Genomic DNA, 26,107 nt, shown 5'->3' with positions numbered 1-26,107 from the left:
CTGGGTTTTCATTTCACAACAGAATGCATTGTGGCCCTGGTAGTCTTGGTTGTGGTTTAAATTTAAAAAAATGATTGAGCTACGTTCTAGCATTTAGAATAAAACTTGACTGGTAAACGTTGACCCTGATGACATGGAACCATCTGGTAATCTTAGTGCAACAGCCCAGAGAGAGCAAGCGGGGGAGATGGCAACCGAAAGTGCAGGCATCCCACGGGGAATAGGCGATTGAATGCAGCATCGCAGTGAGAGCAGGCAGCAGCACGAAGAGCGGGCCAGTGAGACTGCAGTAGCAGAGAGAGCAGGCAGGAAACTCAAGCAACACTCGGAGAGCTGTCTGTTTTTAAGAACACAAAGCAGCCAGAGAAAAGCTGTAATAGCACAGCAGAAGCAGACAAGTGAATTGTACTCACAGCCTCATGGTCCAGGAAGAGCAAGCAGACAGACTACAGAAGATGCAGAGGGGGCTATTGCACCAGCGAGAGAAGCAAAAGTGATAGGGCTCAGCAAGAACAGACAGAGGGCAGGCAAAGAGAGAGGAAAACAGGCAGAGGTGACTGGAGCAGAGACATGGGCATGGGGTTGGAGAGGAGCCGGTTGCACCACATGTAATGGAGGCAGGTAGGCTGCAGAAGCACAAGGAAGCAGGCAGTAGGAATGTCGCACAGTAAACAAGGAGGTACTGGGGCTGGAGAGGGTCTGCACTAGAGAGAAAGGTTTCAAGGAGGCAGAGGTGGCTTTCACAGCACAACACACGGGGGTAAAATGGATTGCAGCAGCACAGGCAGCAGGTGGAGCACTGCATCACAATCACCACAAAGGTGAGTCACACAGAATCCAGGCAGAGAACAGTCTAGTAGCACTGCAACCAGTGCTTAATTTGTGAAACAAAAATGCCAGGGCCCTGGTCAAGAGGCCACTGCAGTTTCCACCAACGGTTCCCCCTGCAAGAGCAACCAATGACAGCACCAAAACACTGCTAATGATCCCACTCCCAAAAGTGTGACACTTCCAGGCCCCTAAAGCTATAAACTCGGCCTGCTCGGTAGGTATTATTCGTTTTTATTGTGTATTGAACTAATAAACAGCTGTTGTGCTCATCGCCCCAAAGAATACGTAGTTGATATCACACGTTCATGGCAATGGTGCTAATTTGGGTTTGAAGATTGAGCTTTTTTATCCAGAGTGATTCCCAGGAATCTGGCACTGTCAACGATGTTGAGGTTGCTGTTAGGGTATTGAGTATATCCAGCCAGGACTGAACAGGCAGTAGAGCATTAGAAGAGAAAATGAGAAGGAATTTGGTTCTGGATGTGTTTAGGTTGTGATATGTCCTCCAGTCCTGCACTGAGTTTAAAGTGCTGGCAAGATGAGAGATGTTGTTAGTAAATGAGACCTTTAAGTACAGTTTGGTGCCGTCTGCATATTGATGATAAAGTATCCCAGTCTTAGAAGGACTTCTACCAGCTCGATACAGAAGTTGAACAATAGAACCTCGAGGAAGTCCTTCATAGGTGGCCTTTGATGTAAAAAGACAGTCATCATCTTTGACCTTCTGTGACCTACTCATGAGGAATGATTCTAGCCACTTTACTACCATGCCATCCATGCCCATTTGATTTTTAAGTATGTCAATGACATAGGTTTTTAGAAACCCCCACAGTGAATTTAAATACTGCCTTTGAGAAAATAAATGTTTACCGATGAAGCTGTGTATTTGAACCCGCAGAGGCACAACAAGAGCATTCCCAAGTTGCTCGGAGGAGAGGCAGGCCCTTTCCGGGCCTGTTTACCCCAGAACCCTTCTGTGACCCACAGAGGCTGGCAACTCCTGAAACTGGTTCCGCTTAGACCTTGCTGTTCTCACAGAAATACAGCTCCCACGCCTAGTTAAAAAGAGATCCCAATGTCAGTTTTACAATAGTTTCAGATTTGTGTTAGGAGTTGACCTTCCATTTTACAATAAGTAGCTTGGAAGATGACAGTATTTATGCATACTGCACTAACAAAGGTAACTTGGACCATTCCTAAGGGATTACTCTCCCGGGAGAAAGAGAGACAATTTATATCACCAGTTTACAGAATTCATTGTGCACTCACAGGGCCTTTTTCAGTGCACATCAAGCATTTACCGAGAGCAAGAGAGAGAAAAACATATACAGCGGAAAGAAGGAGGAAGAGAAAGAAGGAAACACCATCACAAAGCAAAAAAACAGGAACCTGCGAGGGTGAGGTAAAGGGACAGGGAGTGTCTGGTGGTCGATGAGGAGGTATGTGGTGGATTTTAGATTAAAAGCCTAACTATTCAGTGCTCCAATGTTTAATTGTACCAGCACCATGCTTCTGAGCGGAGCTTTGGGCTCCGGCACGCCTTATTTTGCAAATTAAGCACTAGCTTCATTACATGTTGCTCTCCAGTTCCCATGGGGCGGGTAGAACATGTTATTGATGACATCGAAACTACAAACACTTCAGATTTAGAAAAGATGGGGGAGTACCAGGAGTTGCTCAGGGAACTGAATGTGGAGTTCCTAATTCCCACAGTCATTCATCTTTCCACCCACCTGCCCCCCCCCCGCCCAGTTTCAGTAACTGTCAAGGGGATGGGTGCAGGTGCAGGCCAATTTTCCAAGCCACTCATAATGAAGTCTATAGTAGGCACCTCAGTGTTGTGCTTTGACGCATGGAATCCGAATGGGCTTTCGTGTCAGACTCGGGAGCACAATACGAGTGTCGCCGTGAGGGGACTGCTCATTCCAACCCCACCAGGGGTCATGGTAAATCAAACGAAGTGGATTTAACAAGTATTTCTGGTTGAACCCTGAGAATCTTTTTTAGAAATTAGCAGTTAGGAACTGGTATCTCCACGTCTGATTCCTCCGATCTTTTACCTTAAATTTCCCGTTGCTTTCAGCATTTCTGACTCATTCAGCAGCGCGAGGGCCCAGTTTAGGATAAAGAGTCAGGATTTTAATAGCAGTTCCTGAAATATTGTCTCGGAGGATGGTTCTTTGGGTTGATTGCACGCCTCTGGAGTCACATGTTCCATCCTTATGCGGTCGGGTATTTTGAAGTCCCACTTAATTGCGTAACATTAATATAAGTTATTTACAGCACTTAGAAGCCACAAAACGGAATGCAGCACTATGTAAGAAAGCACGTTACCATATCAATGTGATACTGCTTGTCATTCATCCTCTGCAATTGGAACTTGCAGTGTAGAGCCCGTGGCACACGTAGGGAGCACACTGAGAAATACGCCTGTCATCCTAAACGTGCCCCTATTAGACAGATATTCATGGAGCTTCCAATCGCTTCCCCTAATGTGTGGTATTGACCCGAGATGCACTCTCAAAGAAGCCCGTGTAGCCGTCAATGCGTCACTCTGACACGGCGCCGAGATCGGCGCTTTGTGTCTCCGGCGGGGAGAGGACGTCGATCTGTGCAATTGATAAGGCTACCGGAGAGACAGATCATCTGATTGGCCTCGTTGGATTGTCCATGACGTGCTATTGTCTTCCGCCCTACAGGTGCGGATGACTCACAGTCATAATGGAAATGTTTATTTTAACCATGATATTTTGTTTTTACTATAAATATATATGCACGATACAATTACTTATACGGGCTCTCAGACAGCTCTCTTTTTATCCATTGGTCTGCTCTTGTGTCGTTCCTTTTTTCTTCCGCCCACTACAGGATCCAGCATGGGTCAATGAAACAGCCACCTTCAGCCACTGGCTATCTTCACTAAGTGATGGTGTTGTGCACTTTCACAGGGTGCACATCCACACACAAACCAGTTCTTTCAGTGCCAGGAAATATCATGGCAAAGTATGCTTTTTAAGACCAAAAATAATTGTGCTTTTAGCCATTTTTTTACATTGGCATGGGACAGGCCCAAAAATAAAGTTTAACAAACAACCCTGACAAGACAACACAAGCATTGACAAAGCCAAAAGTTTGGAGCCTGCGCCAGATCTATCTGTTCCTGCCCCAATACATATGTTATTGAAAGGAGGGGTGTGATGCCTTCTGCCATAATAGAGCACCTATAGCTCCTCTTTTAACAATGGTAGTGTTCCAGATGCATGGACGCACGCCTTCATGCGCCCCCTCCTGAAGAAACCTACTTTGGACCCTGAGGTGGTAGGAGACTATTGACCAATATCACTACTACCAGATGTCAGTTAAATTCTAGAGATTGATAAATAGGCTTCTTTCAGACTATATGGAAACCAATAATGTCTTGCACCTCACACAAATAGGATTCTGCACTGGCTGTAGTACAGAAAAAGCACTCCTTTTGGCCACCGAAAATCTCAAAAAGGTCTTGGATCAGCAGCACTGATTCTTCTTGATTAAAGTGTGGCATTTGACATGGTCTCCTATCCTTCTCTACCGTTTGGAAGAAGGAAGCATTACGGATAGTTCCCTAAAATGTCTTGGTTCATTTTTGGGAATCGGATGCAAACCATCAGTTGAAATTTGGGGGTACCACAGGGTTCCTCTTTTAGCCCTGCGCTCTTTAACTTGTACATCCGCCCCCTATGTGATATCATCTGCTCATTTGGCTTCACAATAGTATCTTGTTATCAATTAGGAGATGCCTATTTAAGACTTATCAGCTGTCTGGAGAAGGTGTCCAACTGGATGGCAGCAAGCTAAAACTAAACAGAGATAAAATGGAGGTCCGGGTTGTTGCTAACAATCCAACAATTTGGAAGCAAATTAAGGCCCTGATTTATACTTTTTGGTGCAAAACTGCACCAACGCAGTTTTGTACCAAAAAGTTTAGCACTGGCTTTCACCATTTCTGAGCACCAGCCGGGCACCATATTTATGGAATGGTGCAAGCTGGTGCAAAGGGTAGGCTAGCGTAAAAAAATATAACGTTAGCCGGGTGGCGCTGGTGGTATGGAAGGAGGGGGTTTTGCACCAAAAAATGACGTTAGGCAGGTTAGAGTAAAAAAAAATGACTAACCAGCCTACCATCATTTTCTGATGCAAAACCATCCATACCACATGACTCCTGTCTTAGAAAAGACAGGATTCATGCCCACCATCCCAATGGCCAGCACAGGGGACCAGGGTCCCCTGGGCATGGCCAGTGGACTCAGTGCCATGTAGGGGGGCCCACTTCAGGGGCCCCACTGGCACTTTAAAAAATACTTACCTATACTTACCTGTTATAGGGTCCCCCATCCTCCGTTGTCCCTCTGGTGTGGATGCGATTGTCCCTGGGGTGTGGGGAGGGTACCTGTGGGCTTATTCTATGGTGTTCCACCATGGAAATAGGCCCACAGGTCCCCCAACGCCTGCTCTGACCCAGGCATTAAATAATGGTGCAAAGCAAGCTTTGCACCATTATTTGACCCCTCCTCCCCCTGTGCGTGATTTTAGCACGGGGGATAAATATGGCACTAAGTCCATGGAGTCATTTTTTGCACGGGAACGCCTACTTTGCATCTCATTGACGCAAATTAGGTTTTTACGTCCAAAAAATGACTTTAACTCCATAAATTTGGTGCTAGACAGGTCTAGCGCCAAAGTATAAATATGGAGTTCGTTTTGCACCAAATTTGCGTAAAAAACAACACAAATTTGGCACAAAACAAGTATAAATATGCCCCTAACTGGCCTTCATTTGTAGGGGAGCATCCTTCCCCCAATCTGGAAGTTAAGAGCTTGGGGATCATGCTAGACAAAAATCTCTTTGACATCCCAGGTAAAGAAGGTGGCTGCTAGCTGCTTCGACCTCCTTAGATCCTTAAGGAAGACTCTGAAATGGCTCCCTATGGAGGCCAGCAGGGTGGTGAGTCAAGGACTAATCCTATCTCACCCTAATGATTGCAACTCGCTCTACCTGGCTCGTCCAATGTTTGTCATAAATACTCCAGATAATCCAGAACGCTGTGGTCCGAATACTGATGGGTATTCTGAAAACGCAGTCAGCTTGTGCAGCACTCAAAACTCTTCATTGGCTGCCAACCAACTGTAGAAAACGATTCAAGGCACTATTAATCACACATCAGGCAAAATTTTAAGTGGGGCCACGCATCCTCTATCAGTTGGTAACACCCTAGCGGTCAAACAGGGATCTCAGACTAATAATCTAGGTCTCCTCGTTGTTCCCAGAATTAAGAGAGCTAGAGGCGGAGGTTGTTCATACAACCACATATATATACATAACATAAATGCATTGTGGCCTGATAGAAGTGCTAAGGACAGAAGTGTGTGCCAGTCATTTCGCGTGTATGTGTAGTGTAGATGTCATATGTGAGGCCTAGGTCTGGGCTCTAGTTTGTCACTCTGCCTAGGCCTGCATTTGAAGCAAGCATTCTCATTGGGCAGCGTCGCCTTCCATCCGAAGGAGGACACAGTGCTGCTATCTAAGGCACAATGTTTGTTGGAGCCTACACAGGTGATGCAAGTAAAATGTTCAGTGGCACAGCGGTGTGGAGCCAACCCTTGGCAAAGCCACAGAAATACAAGTCAGATGCCCAGTGAGCTAGAGGTTTGCGGGCCAGTCCCTTGTGCTAGTGGTGGTGATGTTGAACACATCTCCATTGGCAGAGCTGTATGGGTGGAGCGGCATTCTTGGTGTAGGAACAGGAGATGATGCATGTCAGATCTTAAAGGCAATCCATCCTTGGAAGTATTCACTGTTCATTTAGATCAGATATTCAGTGACAGAGCTGTGTGCACATCAGTTCTTCATCCCTCAATTGAGATAGGGATGGGCAAGGTTTGATTTGAGCCGGTGTTCGCATGTAGGGCCTACTGGCAATCATATTTGGGGACCAGAACTTATGTTTTTCTCATTAGACCTTGAGCTAGAAAAAGAAAAATGCAAAAGGGGGAAGGAGGATGAAGTGAAATTCGGAAAACAGTGCAAAGGTAGAAAGCATGGATGGAAAAAACCTGCAGGAATTAGATAAAGGAGTACGAAGTGCCTGGAAGTGGATAAAAGGTGCATGAGATTGAATCATGACTAAGCTGCCTTGGTATTTGATATCCTTACCATTCAGTGTCACTGGCGACTGGTTACTGAGCACAACTTTGGGCCCTAGCACTTATTCTTTTGCAAATTAAGCACTAAGGATGGGATTCTAGACCCTTGGCTCAGGGGGAGACATTGGCATGCTTGGTTTGGCGGTAGGTAAAGTATTCCAGCCCTATTTCAAGTAGGCCTGAGCAAAAGATTAATTACACCAGAAACATTTGTGAAATTCCTGAATTTTACGTCATGTGAAATTTATGTAATTTTTGGAAATTTTGCATAATGGTTTTTTTAAGCAAGTGTGCACCTCATATAAAAAAAAGTCTAACAAGATACCTTCAGAAGGCTGTTTTTCCCCAAAAATATGTAATGTTGAAGGACATTTTTTAGGACAGACAATATGTTTGTATAAGATAGTCTGACATACAACCAGGACCACAAAAATTATGCAGTTCAGCACTTTTCACTTTTAAGTTTCTTATTGTTGTGTTTGGGTATTGAAATGGAACTGATGAGGTGAAACCTTTACTCAGATATGTGTAAAGATGACAAAATAAGTAATTCTATCAAAAAATGTGCTGCAATATGCACATAATTTGTGTTTTATCACCACATATTTTAGTCAAGCCTGCTGCATAATTTGGTCCTCCCCTGCCACATAATCCCAGTGGCCCTGACCTGAATACATCCCTCAGAAACTGCATGTGGTTTGCGGACAAGACTCAAGAAGGGACATGAATGCTTTGGGATTTCTGGTATTCTACTAAATGCTCTCCAGGAGGTAATTCTGAAAGTTCAGACCTCCTCAACACTTCCAGGCGAACCAAAGCAGACCGCTGTCAACGTACAGTCAGTCCTATTTTGTCAGGTTCCCCCTGTCTCGGGGACAAGAAAATTCCTTGAAGGCAGTCATTTTCATAAGTTATTTAATTTCTCCTCCCCAGCAAGGACTGGAAAAGCCACGTGGAACTCAGCTTACGGGTTTTGTAAAAAACTCGTTTTCTTTCCATCACACCTTTTCTGTGGTTTAGATATTTATAGTTCAGATTCTAGATGGAAGGATTTTGCTCATAGGTCCGCAAAACTATAAGAAGTGACAAAATCCGATCCACTCTTGCCATTCGGTTATAAGTTTGAAGAAGCTTAAAATTTCAAGCACTCGCAAGAGTCACTCTTCGGGGAGAAGGACTAGCGCCATTCTCAAGACTTCAAACTAGATGGTGGTAAATGCTCTCTCAAGGCACTGCAAACAAGGGACTAGGCAGAGGGGTTGCAGCACATCTATTGCCAGCTTATAGTGCATGCAGCAAATGAAAGCTTCAGGGTCGTGGCATTAGGTCAAGCCAAGCTCACAGCTGTAGGGGATGTGATAGGGATCAGGGATGTGAATTTCACCAGAGCCCGGGGACTGAGGAACAGTCAACAGATCTCTGTCCCAAACAGAATCCAACAACACGATGCATTAAAAAGCGAAATGTTTACAGGTAGCCACATACACGTGGATTTTAATTCTTAGTCAGTTTCCTTATTCAACAAATTAAAAAGCCGTTGTTGCTTGTTTTTATGTTGAATGGCAAAATGGTACTATACACACTTTATGGTTAACTCTGACTTCATCATGTTTCACTGCTCTAATCATCACTTTATCCTACACCCAGTTTCAGATCTGCATGCCTGCTGCAAAATCTAATGCAAACTCTACTATGGTCACAGGCATGAACTCAAGCCCGACGCCACAAGTAGCCCCATGGCATGAGCTACTCTTTTAGACCGTATGTAGGTTTTGAGCTTTTAGCCTACAGTTGTTGAATTCTGGGACATTTACCAGTATAGTTAGAATTTAGGAAGCAAGGCAACGGGGCCCAGAAAGCAAAGTGTTGTTAGCTATAAATTAACGATTAGAAAAAAGTGTCAAATGAAATGGGTCTGGATAGCAACACTGCCAGTCGGGTCTACCCTAGATAAAGAACAGATTTATATTTGTGAGCCCAAACAACAGTAGCTTTTGAAGAAAATATCTTGAACAAATATTTATATATAAATGCCAACCTGGAGCCGTGAAGATGTGAATGGATACCAAGCAGCCGCAGCTATAGAGCTGAAAGCCACTTTGCAACTAGTGCTGATATAGAAAACAAGCACTGGCAAAGCCAAAAGGTCTTGCCTTTGTGACCTATTGGCTTTGCCAATGGTTTTTAGCAGTGCTGGACAGCATTCCCGATTCGGTGTACTAAGGCTAATGAGAAAAAAAGGGCATTACGAAACTTTGCCCACCTCATTTTGTAGGTATCAGCAACATGGATCGATAAATAAAAAACAGAGGAAATGGGAAGCAAGACAGGCAAGAAAGAGAAATGTGGAAAGTGGAGGAACAGAAGCACTCAGGTTAGAAGGGAACATGAAGTAGCTTGGTGGGAAGCACACATGCAAGAAAACAATGGGAGGGGAGAACCACACAAAGGTAAGCCCAACATGAAGTGCAGCTGGGAGAAGCAGACGGATGAGAGAGAGCGCAATATGGAGCACGGCAGAGGGGGAAGAGGAACATGAGCAAGACAGCTGGAAAACATCTGAATTCTTGTGGAGTGCTTATATAAGAAGAAAAAATAGTGCTTCAAAAGTGAGCAGTGTAATGTATCCAGGCTCCTGAGGAAGGACATTTTTCAAGACGACGAAAAAAAGCCCACACAATCTGACAAAAAAACAAGCAAATGAGAGACAATAGAGCCAACCAATCGTTAAGTAATGGGTTTGCTCTAAACCCACTATAAGCTGACAGTAGGTCTTGTTGCCAACAGACAGCTTGCACTGTCATGTAGGTGAAAACTACAAAGTAACATCCCTGTCCTGGATATTACATGATCTCCATTAGGGGGGAGCAGCGTCATCCCCCCGCCAGCAGTGGCAGCTGCAAAACCTGTAAAAGAAAAGCATAATAAACTTTGTTTATTATCCTTTTCTTTTAAAGGGGCAGGACCACGGGGGTGACGAGCAGTGAGAGGGAGCGCACAGCACTCCCCCTCAGTGTGCCTGTATGTTTGGCCGGCCGTCTCGGGCCGGCCAAACATACATGCGCAGTGTGCTCTCTCCAGCATGTTGCTGGGCCGGAGTGAGCCTGCACAGGCTCCCAGTCTGTCTGAGTGTGCCTTGGCTGAAACACTCCCAGCCAATCCTGATGCTTTGAGCAGCGTCAGGATTGGCCGCAGGGCAGGCTGGGAGTCTGTGCCTGCAGCGAGACAGAGGAGAGGAGTGGCGTGGCGAGGAGCGAGATAAGTGTTTTTTTTTCAATTTAATTTATTTTAATGTTTATTTCCCCCCCCCTGTGCGCACCACCCTGCCCCTTCTACACCCCGCAAGATGCTCTTGCATGATCTCCAGATATACCTTGGCTTACTCAGTACCCAGTGTCTGTTCTGGCATTAATTCACCATGAAGGTCTCTCGTCCAAGACCCTATGCTGAAAGGTTTCTTATTTGATGCATTCGGAGATGCCATACATTTAGGCACCACAAATTTACAAATGAATATGGGGGTCAGTACCGATAAGGAGACAGTAAGTAAATTTGTTTTCACTACTGCTATCACCCACCACCACCTCTTGTCACCAGTTAGGATCATATTGTCAGTCTGAAAAATCTGTTGTGTTACTTTTGACATATTCACAGTTTTATTTTTAGCATAAGGGCTGAAGGGGTGTCTACAGCGTGCAGTTGGAAGGTACTAGCTGAATAGTTTGAGGTGAAAACATGCAGTGCGATTTTTAATCTGTGCAACAGAGACTTCTCCAGCATTTGTGTGTTTAATATGCTTGTCTGACCTTTATGGCAGAGGGCAGCAGTTTTAAGGAAGAGGGCAGCAAACGCAGGGACGTTGATGGCTTATATAGTTTCAGATATTATTCTGTTGTTTCCTTTTCTTGGACCGAGTCCTCGTGCTCAGCTCGTCCTGTCTGGTGCCTAGGAGGGCTTTCTGTGTCAGACCAGGCGTCTACAGCATTGTAACTTTGTGCTCTGATTGAGATAGGCACAGTTCTATGGAGATAAGACTCCAATCAAACAATGCATTTTTCCAAGAGTGAGGCAAATTTGGTCTTTACTTATGGAGTTGTAGATCTGAACGCAGTCGTTAGGCAACTTGTCTGTCTGGCTCAATAAGGTAAAAAAAGTAAGGGTTTGTGACAACGTGTTTCATGCACATATTGTCTCCAAGGCCCAAGTGTGATCTTTAACTGGTAAATGGTGGATAGAACCATACATATGGGCGAGTGAAAGGCAATAGACTCATCAAGAATGCATGCAAAGTTCATCGTTGGAAGGGAGAATACATGATCTAAGCAAACACGAAAACAACCATCAGTAGAAATGGTTCAATTGCTGGTTTCATGGACAAAAACTAATGGCATAAGATCTAAGTAGATGCAAACCTACCAGCAACTAACCAGATATGGGTGACTAAAACTCAAGAGAGAGAAAAAGTCACCTGGAAGCTAAACTGTTGACAACAGACCCAGCTTGTGAACTTCTTTGCAAGTTATTGAAAAACAGAAGAGCTGAACTGAAGGAACGGACAAGACATCTACAGCAAAACTAATAAACGATCCAGCGGCAGCCACTACATCTGTCAAGGTGGAGGCGAAAACGGGGACAGGGGAAACAGAAAAAAAAAGAAAACCCATTAACCGGTTCTCATCGTCGTTGCCGCCTCCCGCCGCATCATGCTACCTCGCTCGTCGCACCTCTTCGTCTGATGTCCCAGCATTCACTGTGACACTAGCACAGGCTCCCCAGCATTCCTGGCGCTGCTTTCATGCTAAACATAGCATGAAATCAGCAGCAGGATTGGTCTGAGCGGCTCGGTCTGCCACTCAGACACAAGCCTGGGGTCTGTGTTGTTTCTACAGAAACCTAAGTGTGCATGTGTGTTTGGCCAGCCTCAGACGGCCGACCAAACACACTTGCGCACTTAGTGCCCTCTCCCCTCCCCCCCCCACTTCCGTGGCCCAGCCCTGCCCCTACCTGTACATGCTACTGGCTGAGCCAGCAGATGAAACATGATGAAAAATAAAATGATAGCAAGCAATCGTTTTATTTTTCATCTGCTGGCTCAGCCATGAGGGCGATGCCCCTCCGCCACTGCGGAGGAGCCGCCCCTGGAGCAATCATGTCAAACTGATGGGAACGCAATGAGAAAAGTCCAAAGGCTTCAAAATAGATAAATATTGGACAATTTTAGTGGAAATGAGGTTGGTGTCTTCAAGCCTGTCTATAGTCAGCTCTCTGGGTACTATACATGCGCATGACAGGGGATGCAGAGGTCCAGATCAGTCTCCAGCACAAAAGCACATACAGATTTGCTTATGGCTGGGTCTAATCTGAAGTGGTCTGGTGGGCAAAAGAACAGTGGGTTGAAATGCTGCCCCAAGGGATTGCCAGTGGTTAGACTTAGTGTAAGCATCCTCCCATCACCTGTGGTACGTTAAGTGTAGGTCATCCTCAGCTGATACTGAGAAGGGACCAGAGTGACACGTCCGGCAGGATCACCTGGTTTCAGTCACAGTATGACGCTGACATCTGGAACTACAGGATCCGTCGTGAGTCCAACTTTGGACATATTGGGGAAAATGTTGTGTCTAGCTTTGCTATGGCATGTCAGTCACACCTAGGGATCAGTTAAAGTATTAAATGAGATGGTCCTAAGAGGAACGTGAATTATCTTGTACTGTTGTGAAAACCTACCCAAAGTGTGTCAGTTGGTGACTTCCTAGAAGGCGCAGACATGCTGGTGCAGCAGTTGCATCTAGCGCCCTGCTTCTGATTGCACCCCTTCCGATAGTTTAACATTGTGAGATCCATTAGAGCCTGGCGAGAGTGCGGTGCTGAAGAGAGAGGCTGGCTAGCGTACAGCAGTGACACCCAGTGGCCAGTCGGGGTATGGCATTCTCGAGTTCTTAAGAAGTTCAGCTATTGGGAAAGCACTGGCGCTTCTTAAGCCGAGGTATGCTGTTAGCTAGGGTGCAAGGCCATGCACTTTAACTATCGGCCACACGGGGTCAGTCTAGAATCCGTGTACTTCATGAAGCAATGCCAGGATAAAATTAGACCAGAGGCAGAAGACGGAAGGGGAAAGTGGGTGAAGTGGCCTGGGATACTCGTTGTACAGAAGGGCACCGACCAGCTGCTTGATAAATAAAACCAACATGCCCATATGGGAGTTTCTGTGGTCAGTGGTAGAAACAAGGACCCCTCACCACAATCCTGCAAGAGCCCGGTACGGATCAGCCTAGGTTAAAAGACTTCAGTCTCCGAGCTGAATCATTTTACAAATTGCTGCGGCCCTGGAAGCCATTAAAGTGCAGCGTTTACAGCAGAACAGCATAAATCAGCCCTCTCAATATTTAGCACCGCGGGGATGCGAGATGTATTAGCATCTGATTAAAAGGGCACCCTGGCATGGCGGCTGGCGACGGATCGAGCGGTTTAATGGGAGCTGGTAAACCTCCAGCCCCGCACTTCGATTCTCTGCGTGGCCCGTCTGCCGTGCTGACAGCCGCCCTGGCCCACTCCGGCCCGCCCGGGCATGGCGCCACCTCTCGCATGCGCGCCAGAAACAGAAACAACTGCACCTCCGTCCTTTTCTATCCCCGGCAGGTCTGCGTTTTTGGACTCTCTTATTTTACAGTTCAGTTTTGTCAATTTTGGGCAGAACTTGATACTGGTATTCAGCTAAACAAAGAAGGAATTGAATTTTGCCCAGGAGCAGCAGCGTGGTCTTGTGGCTGAGCAGGGATTAGAACCCTGATCGACTACTTAACCATTAAATCACATTCCTATTGTTTACACTGCTGTAAGTTGCAGTTTGAATTATATTGTATTATAGCATTTATATAGCGCCTACTACCCCTGTGTGGGGGCGCTGCAGCGCTTAGCCCATACAGCATTCTACGCCGTGTGTGTGTGGTTGGGAGTGAGCTCTTTGTTTTCAGTCTGTATGTAGACCTGCCAGCTCACACCGTGCCACTGTATGTCACACAATATTGGCTTCTTTCAAGCGGTGAGGAGCCAGTTTCACACAGTGGCACACAATGTGTGTTGGAAACTCCAGCAGAAAGTGTTTCCAGCTCACATTGTGCGGATGCTGAGCACATCTGATGTCCATAATGGTTTTAAAACCACGCCAGGACATCAGGGGAAGCCACTGAAGGCTCTATTTGTGTTTTTTAGGAGGGTTAGAGTGGCTCAGCGGCAGTGACCTATACAAAGCCCGCCCCTCCTAATGGCCAAGCCCCTCAGAAGTACTTAACATGGCTGTGGAGGTAATGGGTTCCAGGCCCTGCTACTTCCCTAGGTCTTTACCCCTCCTGTTTCCTTCCTCTCGCATAGTGAGGTTTTTAGGGGTGAGCGCAAAGCGCTCCGTCCCTCTTCTAATCTCTCTTTAGGGGGATTTTAACCACACCCATGTTACGTCAGTCAATTTCATTGGCTTGTGGGCTTGCCTTTTAAATCTGCTTGTTTTCATTCATGAAAGGTATGCATTCGTTATGCCTTTTCCGGTGTTTTGCCCTCCTCGAGAGCACCGGTAAACTACTGAAAACATACGAGGCTCCATGTTTTCCGTATGGTTTCTAGACTACTGGTTCTCTTTATTTCGCAGCACGATCGCGCTGTGTTTTACACAGTGCGATCACGCTCATTTTTTTTCTTCATTTAATGTTGCAAGAAAAGTCCGGTTAGGAGTTTACAACGCTAATAGCTCTAACTCAACGTAATGCGAAACCTGGTGCATTGCAAATTTTTGTTTTGTAGGTTGGCAGTTCAGTATAGCAGTGTTTTTGTGTCATGCATGATTGCCTTTATTTTGTGATGGATGATTGGTGTAAGAGATGCAGGTTAAAACTCTGTCGGCTAGAGGCACCCATTCTCAGAAGTTATGACTTTTCAGATAGTTCCTCTCTACACTGATTGCCACAAAAGTGTGTGTACTTGATTTATGATGGACCTGGCTCACCCTAATTACTGCCATTTTATGTATGATTATGATAGAGACAGGGAGGTTCAGAATAGGTCTATGTCTTGAGGATGGACTTGGAATACAGCCTCAATATCACCGTCAGAGAAGCCGCCTACCTAGTTCTTGAGTGTTTAGTAAAATAGACTCATTCAAAATTAGTGGAGAAGCAGTAATCCCACACAAACTGGTATTGTGTAATATACAAGAGTGATAATAACAGTGAAGTGCTGATAATTCCTGGAAGCCATAATCCCTGAAGTCCAGGGTGGGCGGGAGTTGCCCGCCAGAGCAGTTAGTAAGATTACTCCAGAGTGAGGATCCCAGGAAGCGGGTAATAGGTAGGTGTGGTATGGGTATTAATATAGCACTTTCTGCCCCCAATGAGAAGCTCTTCACCCCGGATACCACTTTACTCCATGGGAGACAAGTGTTGGTTATGTTGTCAAACATGAGTGTTATCGTTAGTCCAGCTGCTTCCACTCATTACCATGCCATTTCTAATATTGTTCTCATATCTATTATTACAAATAAGTGGATTTGTATAGCACTGAACTTGTTGTCAGGGATCTAAGGGCCAGATGAACAACAATTTTGGACTGCGACTCGCAATTCGCAAATTTTAGCGATTCGCAAACTGCGAGCCGCAATCCATAATGTACAACAGTGTCTTCAACACTGTTTGCGATTTTCAAATGGGTCACAAAGGGAACTGCCTCATCAATATTCATGAGGCAGGTCGCAATTTGCGACCCATTGTGAATGGCTACAATAATGGCTTGCTGGGATCAGCAGACTACCATGTCTGTGACTGTTTTTAAATAAAGCATTTTTTTTTTTAATGCAGCCCATTTTCCTTAAAGGAAAACATAATGCATTACAAAAAAAATGAAGTTTCCTTTTTATCTTTTCAGAGTAGGTTGTGGTTAGTGGGACCACTGCCTGCTCTGAAAAAATGTAGGCGTTCCCATTTACAAAGGAAAAGGGGTCCCTTGGGGGACCCCGTCCCGTTTGCGAATGGGTTACATTCTACTTTAAGTAGGTGGTAACTGTGATTGTTTTTCAACCATATTTCCGGTCGCAAAACAATCATACACACCGCTGCGACTTGCTATTAGGTAGGGATGCCCTTGGCACTCCCCTTCCTAATAGTGTCTCGCAAACCCTACTTTGTGAGTAAGTAACACGTCACTGACTCGCAAAATAGGGTTGGTGTATGGTACAAGACCATTTAGCGGTCGCAAATGGCAAATTTGACTGCTTGCGACTGTTAAAACTGTACCTCTGGCCCTAAGTTAGAAGAAACTAAAATTGTCTCATTCCACAGAGAGTTATTGTGGACTTGATTCTGTGACATCACAGCCCTTTGGTACTTATTCATTGAAAGTGGCAATGGAATTCCACAGTAACAAGTTAGAGGTTGCATTGTGCTTACCTTACTCTGTATTTTATGTCCTCCACTATGTGGAAGACTTTAGCTCTGTATAGATCACTTGAGCAAAAGGGTAGGGCTCACAAAAATGTCCAACAGCTTCCATCTTGTGTCATTCTTTCTTTGACAAACACAAAGTATGTTTGCATTACACAGTGCGTTATGTAGTAAATGCTGAATACTGGTAGACAGATACTTCAGGTGGTCAAAATGTGCTGCTGTGGTTCAGCTGAGTGGTGTGACTAGGAGACATGAAATGCTAAAAACATGCTTCATAGCAATAGGAGCTCTGAATGTAAGGAGTTTGGAACAATGCATAAGATGCACACAGAGGGCCTGATTTAGATTTGGGTGGACAGGTTACTCCATCACTACGGTGACAGATATCTTGTCCGCTGAAATATCAATCCTATTATTTCCTATGGGGTTTATATTTCGGCGGACGGGATATCCATCACCGTTGTGATGTTGTGGCCTGTCCACTGAAATTTAAACCTGGAACATAGTGTTAGAGGCTTTGCTGACAAAATTGCAACGCAGCAGTATCAGAGAACCCCACACATGGTCCAGTGGTCATCATGACATATGCTAGTAGGGTCAGCTTGGCTAAGAGTTTGATACTCTGATGCCCTATTGCTTGGATTAACTGTTCTGATATGACATCAGACAATCATTGCCAAAATATAATTGACATGAATAGTGTGTTCTAAATACGGTTTAACCCCTTCACTGCGGGCGTCGGCCACTGGCCGACGCCCGCATACCTCCCTGGTGCGGGTCACGACCAGTGGGTGACACCAGGGAGGGGGTTAATAAATCCTCCGGTGCGTCACACCCAAGGATTATTTTTTATTTTTTTTATATCCCAGGGAGACACGGAAGCTTGGACAGGGCGACCCCCTGTGGGGGCAATATTTTTTTTAGTTGTTGTAGGGTTTCCCTGGGGGCCATTTTGGCCCCCAAGGAAACCAAACAACAACTTAAAAAAAAATATATATATATATCACTTTTGTCAATATGTGTGTGGTTTCCCTGGGGGCTGCGATCGGCCCCCAGGAAAACCAGACCCACATATAAAAGTGATATATGTATATATATATATATATATATATATATATATATATATATATATAGATTTGCCACCAGTTGTCTTGCAGTTGCAGCTTGCGTCTTCAAAGCAATGCACATACTTCAACTGACGCTTTTCAACTGTAGCTTTTAGGCAGCAATAAAAAAGTCAATTAAGTATTGTGACTATGTTTCTGCTACAAAAGGGTCAGACTTGTCTAGTGGCAGTTTTAGTGCCATAAACAAGCGCAGAAGGTTTATATGCCTACTGCAAAGAGCAAATCTGTATTTTATGTAAATAGCTGAGTACATTAGTAAAGTCAGCCATTACCTGCGCTATAATACCAATGAAATGTATGTGCGGGGTGGAGGGCGGCTATGGAGAGATGAAGGCCACTTTTGCTGGGTGGTAATGAGGGAATCAGAGGTGGAGGGAGTGGGAGCACCAATAATGATTGTTGGACTGGGCGCAGGAGGTGCTAAAGACTGTGACGAATGGTATGTGACAAGGTGTTTTTTGAGTGTCTTGAAAGAACGTGCTGATTGAGGGAAGAAGCGCAGGTAAGGTGGCCTCTACTGTTGCACGTATCTCACACACACCATGGATTTTGTGACTGTCTACGTAGGCTAGTGTTTTAGAGCAACAGTTTAGCCAATAGCAGAGATGGCATCTTGATGGATGACTGCTGCCGGCACTCGGGTTATAGAGGACAGCTCTGACATAGGATCAGAGACTGAGACATCAGATACTGAGACAGCATCTGAGGGATAGGACAATAGCGCAGACTCTGGGAGTGATTTTTCAGTCGGAGGAGTCCCATTCAATAACTCCTCTTCCAGTACATTATGAGTGAGGTGATGAGGACAGTCCTGCTGTCCCTTCGCAAGCAGTCTGTGCAACTGGGTAATAGTGGGTTAGCCCAAACCAGAGAGCAGGTGAATGCGGCGGCAAGCAGAGAGAGAGAGTGCTCTCTTGGGAGCTCCCCAACTTAGTTCAGCCCCAAATTCCACCGCCAAAATCGTATTGTGGAGACATCAAAATGATCTATGGCAAAACAAACTGGTTTTGTGAGGCAGGCACCTGTGTTTTTGGTCCTGGGTTCGGCGGCCATATAGAGAAACACACTAAACCCAAACATTTCTGGAAACTAGACATTCGGGGGAATTCACAGAGGTGTGACTTGTGTGGATTCCCCAAAGTTTTCTTACCCAGAATACCCTGCAAAGCTGAAATGTTGAATAAAAACTCTATTTTTCTCGCATTTCTGTCACACAAACTACAGGAATATGCTGGGATCCACAAAATTCCTACCACCCAGTGACTCCTCACCTGTCCTGATAAAAACACTACCCCACTTGAGTGCCTACACCTAGTGCCTGCGTCAGGAATGGATCACCCCAGGGTCAACAGCTGCCTCATGTAAGGACCAACATTGACCATTGTGTGATCTATTCCTGTCGCGGGCACCAGGCCTACCCACACAAGTGAGGTACCATTTTTATCGGGAGACTTGGGGGAATGCTGGGTGGAAGGAAATTTGTGGCTCCTCTCAGATTCCAGAACTTTCTGTCACCGAAATGAGAGGAAAAAGTGTTTTTTTGGCCAAATTTTGATGTTTGCAAAGGATTCTGGGTAACAGAACCTGGTCAGAGCCCCACAAGTCACACCATCTTGGATTCCCCTAGGTCTCTAGTTTTCAAAAATGCACAGGTTTGGTAGGTTTCCCTATGTGCCGGCTGAGCTAGAGGCCAAAATCTACAGGTAGGCACTTTGCAAAAAACAGCTTTGTTTTCTGTCAAAAAATGGGATGTGTCCACGTTGTGTTTTGGGGCATTTTCTGTCACGGGCGCTAGGCCTACCCACACAAGTGAGGTATCATTTTTATTGGGAGACTTGGGGGAACGCTAGGTGGAAGGAAATTTGTGGCTCCTCTCAGATTCCAGAACTTTCTGTCACCGAAATGAGAGGAAAACGTGTTTTTTTAGCCACATTTTGAGGTTTGCAAAGGATTCTGGGTAACAGAACCTGGTCAGAGCCCCACAAGTCACCCTATCTTGGATTCCCCTAGGTCTCTAGTTTTCAAAAATGCACAGGGTTGGTAGGTTTCCCTATCGGCCAGCTGAGCTAGAGGCCAAAATCTACAGGTAGGCACTTTGCAAAAAACAGCTCTGTTTTCTGTCAAAAAAATGGGATGTGTCCACGTTGTGTTTTGGGGCATTTCCTGTCGCAGGCGCTAGGCCTACCCACACAAGTGAGGTATCATTTTTATCGGGAGACTTGGGGGAATATAGAATAGCAAAACAAGTGTTATTGCCCCTTATCTTTCGCTACATTTTTTCCTTCCAAATATAAGAGAGTGTGTAAAAAAGACGTCTATTTGAGAAATGCCCTGCAATTCTCATGCTAGTATGGGCACCCCAGAATTCAGAGATGTGCAAATAACCACTGCTCCTTAAAACCTTATCTTGAGCCCATTTTGGAAATGCAAAGGTTTTCTTGATACCTATTTTTCACTCTTCATATTTCAGCAAATGAATTGCTGTATACCCAGTATAGAATGAAAACCAACTGCAGGGTGCAGCTCATTTATTGGCTCTGGGTACCTAGGGTTCCTGATGAACCTACAAGCCCTTTATATCCCCGCAACCAGAAGAGTCCAGCAGACAAAACGGTATATTGCTTTCAGAAATCTGACATCGCAGGAAAAAGTTACAGAGTAAAACATAAAGAAAAATGGCTGTTGTTTTCAGCTCAATTTCAATCTTTTTTTATTTCAGCTGTTATTTTCTGTAGGAAAACCTTGTAGGATCTACACAAATGACCCCTTGCTGAATTCAGAATTTTGTCTAGTTTTCAGAAATGTTTAGCTGTCCGGGATCCAGCATTGGTTTCACACCCATTTCTGTCACTAACTGGAAGGAGGCTGAAAGCACCAAAAATAGTAAAAATGGGGTATGTCCCAGTAAAATGCCAAATTTGTGTTGAAAAATGTGGTTTTCTGATTCAAGTCTGCCTGTTCCTGAAAGGTGGGAAGATGGTGATTTCAGCACCAGAAACCCTTTGTTGATGGCATTTTCAGGGAAAAAACCACAAGCTTTCTTCGGCAGCCCTTTTTTCCAATTTTTTTGGAAAAAACGAATTTTTCACTGTATTTTGGCTAATTTCTTGGTCTCCTCCAGGGGAAACCACAAACTCTGGGTACCATTAGAATCCCTAGGATGTTGGAAAAAAGGACGCAAATTTGGCATGGATAGCTTATGTGGACAAAAAGTTATGAAGGCCTAAGCGCGAACTATCCCAAATAGCCAAAAAAGGGCTCATCACTGGGGGGGGGGGGGGGGAGGGAAGCAGCTAAGAGGTTAAAAATACTGTCCTAATTAATTTAACAACAGAAAAGCTACATCAAATGGGACAACTTATTAAAAAAATTCAGACACAATATTTATGTTGGTCAATATATTTGCATATGGCAACCACTTCTCTTTACCTCTCCCAACTCCCTTTCCCTAATGCCCTCTTGAGGTTCCTGAGTTCTCTGGGGAGCCTGGCACTTTCCTTCCTTTATTGACATCAGTTGAGGCTAGGCTTACATTGGAAAAGGGGCATTCTTTTATTGTGACCTCCCTTTGTTCCTCCGCAAGGTGTTCATATGGCACAATTGAGCATTTTTCTAGGCTTGTTGTCAGGAATGTGGAATTAGGACATGTGATTGTGATCCCAATTTGATAATCCAATGTTTACAGGACTGCTTCAGCATTGGAATCCATGAAGTCAGTTCGAGTGTCCCGTGGATGGCAGTCAGTTGCTTCAGGGAACCCCTGGCCTGGTACTCACAGAGTGACAAGTTCAGCTACTTTGCAGCCAGCCTAAAGAGCACTGTAGACAGTCTACAAGGAAAGGGGAGATGTTATTGCGGAACAATGAGTCTGTCTGGAGAACCAGTGGTTCCCTTGGAGGAACTTAAAGCAAACAACAAATTAATTATAGTTTCTGTATCAAACTCATAAATATATGGCAATACAGTTCCTTATTATAACTTGTAATCATATTATCAATAAAAGGGTTATAAGAAGTATATCTATGTATGGTAAAGAAGCAGAGATAGCACCGCTCTAATTACAGTTAAGTAGGGTTTTTACCATTGAAAGTGATTTTCTTGTTTTCTTAATAACATTGACTTAATTCGACGAAACTTCACAAAACATTCCAAGATCCATTTTGAGTTCTTAAAAAAAGCTCAGAAATTCACATAAAAAAATCACAGTGAAAAAGCAGTAATCATTACAAATTAAAACTGAAAACACATTGAAATTCACAAGTTGTGGATTAGGAGAAGCAAGAGACATAACTGTATTACAACCATGGAAAATATTATTCATACACCAAATACAAAGTTTATAGCCTCACACTATTTAGAGCAAAAAATAATAATACTTAAAAGTGAAATGTGATTAAGCAACAACACATAATCAGACCAATTAATGATGCTACGTTCATAGTTGTCTCGATAAACGTGATAAGACTAATGTCCTATGTTATCTCATCTATAAAATCATTTCCAACATTTGTAATTGATCCGTTTTATTAAAGGTAACGCAAATGAAGAACAAGTTTACGTTTGTTTGGTGGTCCTCCAAATGAACCCAGCCCTTGAAAAGAGATGGACTTTTTTAATTACACCCCACTCTGTCAGATAACTCATATCCAGGGGAAATCAAAAGGCGAGGCATATTCATACAAGCTTCTTATAAGTTCTGTTAGGTGCTTAAGAAAAACATACTTTGAGACGTCCCACCAAGCAGGATTTAGTGGTGAGTCAAAAGTCACCAGCCCTTGGTGTTTTGCAGCATTATGGTCACTGCAAATTCGACAGCCTCTGAAAATATCAAGTGACCATAAATGCTCCAACATAAACTTTGCAGATGGAATGTGTTCATAGCAACAAGGCAATTGAGAACAGTGAGTATCTAGAGACAGCATGGCTGCTACTAATAGAGACCCACATCACTTTTCCAAATCGTCCCTCTCACCTTCAACATAACCGTCTCTATTGTAGCTAGCAGGTTTCTCCAGAGACCCTCTCCATTGAAGAAATGAGTCCCAGGACATCCTGTCCATTGTAGGGAGTTTATCCACAAATATCCTGTTCATTGTATGTTTATCCACAGAGACTGTACGTTGTATAATGTTTACCCTCGAAGATCCTGTCCACTATAGCAAGTTTACCCACAATAACTATGTCTATTGTAGAAAGTTATCAACAGGCACTCTATCCATTGGAGCACCTTTACCCACAGAGTCCCAATCCATTGTAGTAAGTTCTCCCACGGGGACTGTCTTGACTGTAGCAAGTTAACCCTCACCAACTTTGCCCATTAAAGCAATTCTCCCACAGAGATGACTGTCTGCATTGTAGCAGGTTTACCTAACCTACCCTGTCCATTGTAGCAGTTACCTACACTGACCCTGTCTATTATAGCAAAATACACACACTGACCCCGTCCATTGTACAAAGTTAACATTTTTTCATTTTTCAAAAAGAAAATCCCAAAGCAGGATTTTGTTTTAAAAAAGACAAAAACTAATGACCACCACACCATGGGAGTTTATTCTCTTGGTGTGGCGGGTCACTTAAACACTGTTACTGTCTTTTAGGCCCTCGTTTTTAATGGTGGTAAGGGAAGAAAAACACAACCATTAAAACTTTTGCTGGCGGTTTAATAGCCAAACCTCTGAAGACCCTTACTTTGTTGGAAGAGCAGAGTATCTCAATTTCTGGCATGGGTAAGGTCCTCCGGTCTGTAAATCAGGCAGGTGAACCCTCAGCTTGAAACTCCAAAGCAGCCCCTGTGTCATTGTAGAAGGTTTACGCTATTCCGTGTCACTGGTGAGTTGATGCGTTCACTTCCGGTTGTGTTTCTGGTATTTCAGTGACCTGGGGAGGATGTAAAGACGTGCTTGTGGTTCAAGGAAGCTGCCGATGTCACCAGCCACCGCCTTGGGTTCTTAGCTCGGCCACCCTTCCTCTGTGTGCAGAGTCACCAAAAGCTTGTGTTCATTTGAAGTATTATGGCTGACCTGACAGCCTGGAACAGTGATGGGAATATTTTATCATTTGACCTGTGACCTTATACAAAGGTTTAGACAAAACACTGCGGATTGCACCGAGAGGAGCAGGCGGAGGGGCGCAGCGGTGGCGGATGGATGCAGCATGGGACGCAGAGCCGAGTCAGCGTTGATAGCACAGAGATGGCCCCGGGGCGGCCACATTAGTGTAATCACAGAGGGGAACCGGCGGATAATGCCCCGGTAATGACAGAAGGGCTGTGTGCCGGAGCCCGCTGTGAGATTAGTCTGAAATAATGCAAGGCAAACACAGCCGACAGCTCGGGGCCTGGAAGCAGAGTGTGTGCAGGCAACCTCAGCACCTAGAGATAGCTCAACTCACACGCAGACGCACGCACAAAAACCCACCCACCTACAGGGACATCGCGCCGCTGCTCCCTGCGATCTTACGAGGAAACAGTGTGAGGTACCTGTGCACACCGATAGCTCAGGCCGGGAATCAAAGTGTGTGCAAGACGGCGCTGGAATTGAAAATATTACTCCAAAAGCCCCTCAAATAGGGAAATTGCGGAGGCGGGATGAACGAGGGATGTCCAGGGGGCAGGGCAATAAGGGGGCGGAGTCAGAAGGGGTGCATACAGTGACAGCCAGCCAGACATCTAAAGTCTGCAAGTACATATGCATTATTATTATTAATTCTGCTCTAAAAGAAATTAGCAGCTATAAATGCAGTATTAAAGCTGTTCTAGCATATTTCATTTGCCTACTAACCCCACATAGTTCCACAATGCCACCAAAGTGAACAAAAACCAGGGGACACATTTACAAAGAAGTTAAGCACTGCAGTGTTGCAAACACAGTTCTTTGAAAGTGAGAGAACAGAGCCATAGCTGTTATGATATGACACGATTTTTCTCTCTCCCTGCATTGGCACACTTTAGGCTGCTGTGCGCCAACCTACACACCCTTATACCATAACGCAAAGATGTGTGCTTGATGTCAAACATAGGTTTGGTACTGAAAGGGAGACTTCCAGTACAAAATGCTGTTTTAACAGTGTTTAACACTTCTAACTTTTTATGTGTGCTGTACAGTACCGCACAGATGCAGAAGTTATAAAAGTTTCGCAAGAAGTAACCTTTTCCCTAGCCTCACATCTCCCTTAATGAGGCGTACATTTTTGGTTCAAATCCCTGTCTACCGAAGTCATAAGGTAGGGATTTGCATTAATCCCTAAAGGTGGTTGCATGGGAACGAGCACATACCACCCATGGTATGCCCCCTTGATGCAAGATAGTGCAGCATGCTGCATTTTGTTACTTTGTAACTACTTTTCAGCGCAAAACACGGATTGAGCTGGAAAGTATATCCTAAAATCAACACTTTGTACACATTTACGTCACCTATAGGATGTAAACCCAGTGCAGAGTGAGGATAAATTTGGCCCCAAATATTTCATTGTATTCGCTTTAGTCTAACTCGACTTGAGTCGAGAGGTTTCTGGGTCAACTGTCAAATTTGTAATAGTAAAAGCCCTGAAACAAAATATAATTTTTTAATATGTTGGGTGGTTTAGTGCCTCACTGGGGATAAGGAGCACTATTTAAATGCAATGACACTACATTATAATACTTAACTTAAAATCTTTAGTAACATGACAGTATGTGACACGCAAGTTATTGTGTGCTGCACATATGGTCACTATTTTAGCTAACAATGTGATCCACACACGCGCACACACAAACCCGACACACAGACACACATCTACCTCAATACAGATGCAAACAACCAAAAGTAAAATAAATAAATTGACACAGACACACACTATCAGTTCATCCCTTGGCAGCTTAACTGGTAAGCTTCCAGATTGTAGATCCATTTGAAGATGAGGTATGACATTTGCTGCCTGCGCCAAACCCAGGGGCCATCTATTGTAAGGAATGGTTTGTGAACTATGCAGCCCAGGCGGAGAATGACCCAGCACTGGAGCGGCTTAGCCAAAATAAATCTTTGAAGTGAATACTGCAGGGACCCACCCCAAAACAACAAAATCAGAGTGAAAAGGCATTGTATGTCAATCTTGGGACCATCTCACAGCAAAAGAGCCCCGTCACCCCCAGCACAGGCAGGTGCTCTCACGAATATCCACACTCTTTTGTTGAGAGAACTGCTGCCTTTGTTTAGGACAGGCTCTGTCACTGTATCAGGAGGGACGCAGGCGGGAGAAACTGGTAGCACTGGGTCCATAACCCAGTTCCTGACCAATAATACCTGCTGGAATTGGGATTTGGCCCGTTCCCGTGCCACTGTAGCCTTAACAGATAGAGCTCAACTGACACACACAAAGGCATACTCGCATACATACACATAATATTGCACTCACAGACACACACTCCTGCACACAGAGCACTGAGGAGACAGAGCTAAGATGGTGACCGGAGCCGATGTATCTCCTGCTTGCTCCTCACAACCACCCGCGCTCCTAGAGTGTCCCTAAATGCCTAGCTTCGGTCCCCAATTGCAGAGCGAGACC

General features: G+C 44.7%; 1 protein-coding gene across 1 annotated transcript in view; it reads left to right on the top strand.

The window, feature by feature from the left end:
* Positions 1 to 26,107, top strand: part of SEZ6 (seizure related 6 homolog) — an 823,732-nt gene that overhangs the window by 644,013 nt on the left and 153,612 nt on the right. The window lies entirely within an intron of this gene.

The sequence above is a fragment of the Pleurodeles waltl genome, chromosome 3_1 (assembly GCF_031143425.1).
Source record: "Pleurodeles waltl isolate 20211129_DDA chromosome 3_1, aPleWal1.hap1.20221129, whole genome shotgun sequence".
Classification (NCBI taxonomy): domain Eukaryota; kingdom Metazoa; phylum Chordata; class Amphibia; order Caudata; family Salamandridae; genus Pleurodeles; species Pleurodeles waltl.
The sequence above is the reverse complement of the archived record's forward strand: the minus strand, read 5'-3'. Positions and strand labels throughout refer to the sequence as shown.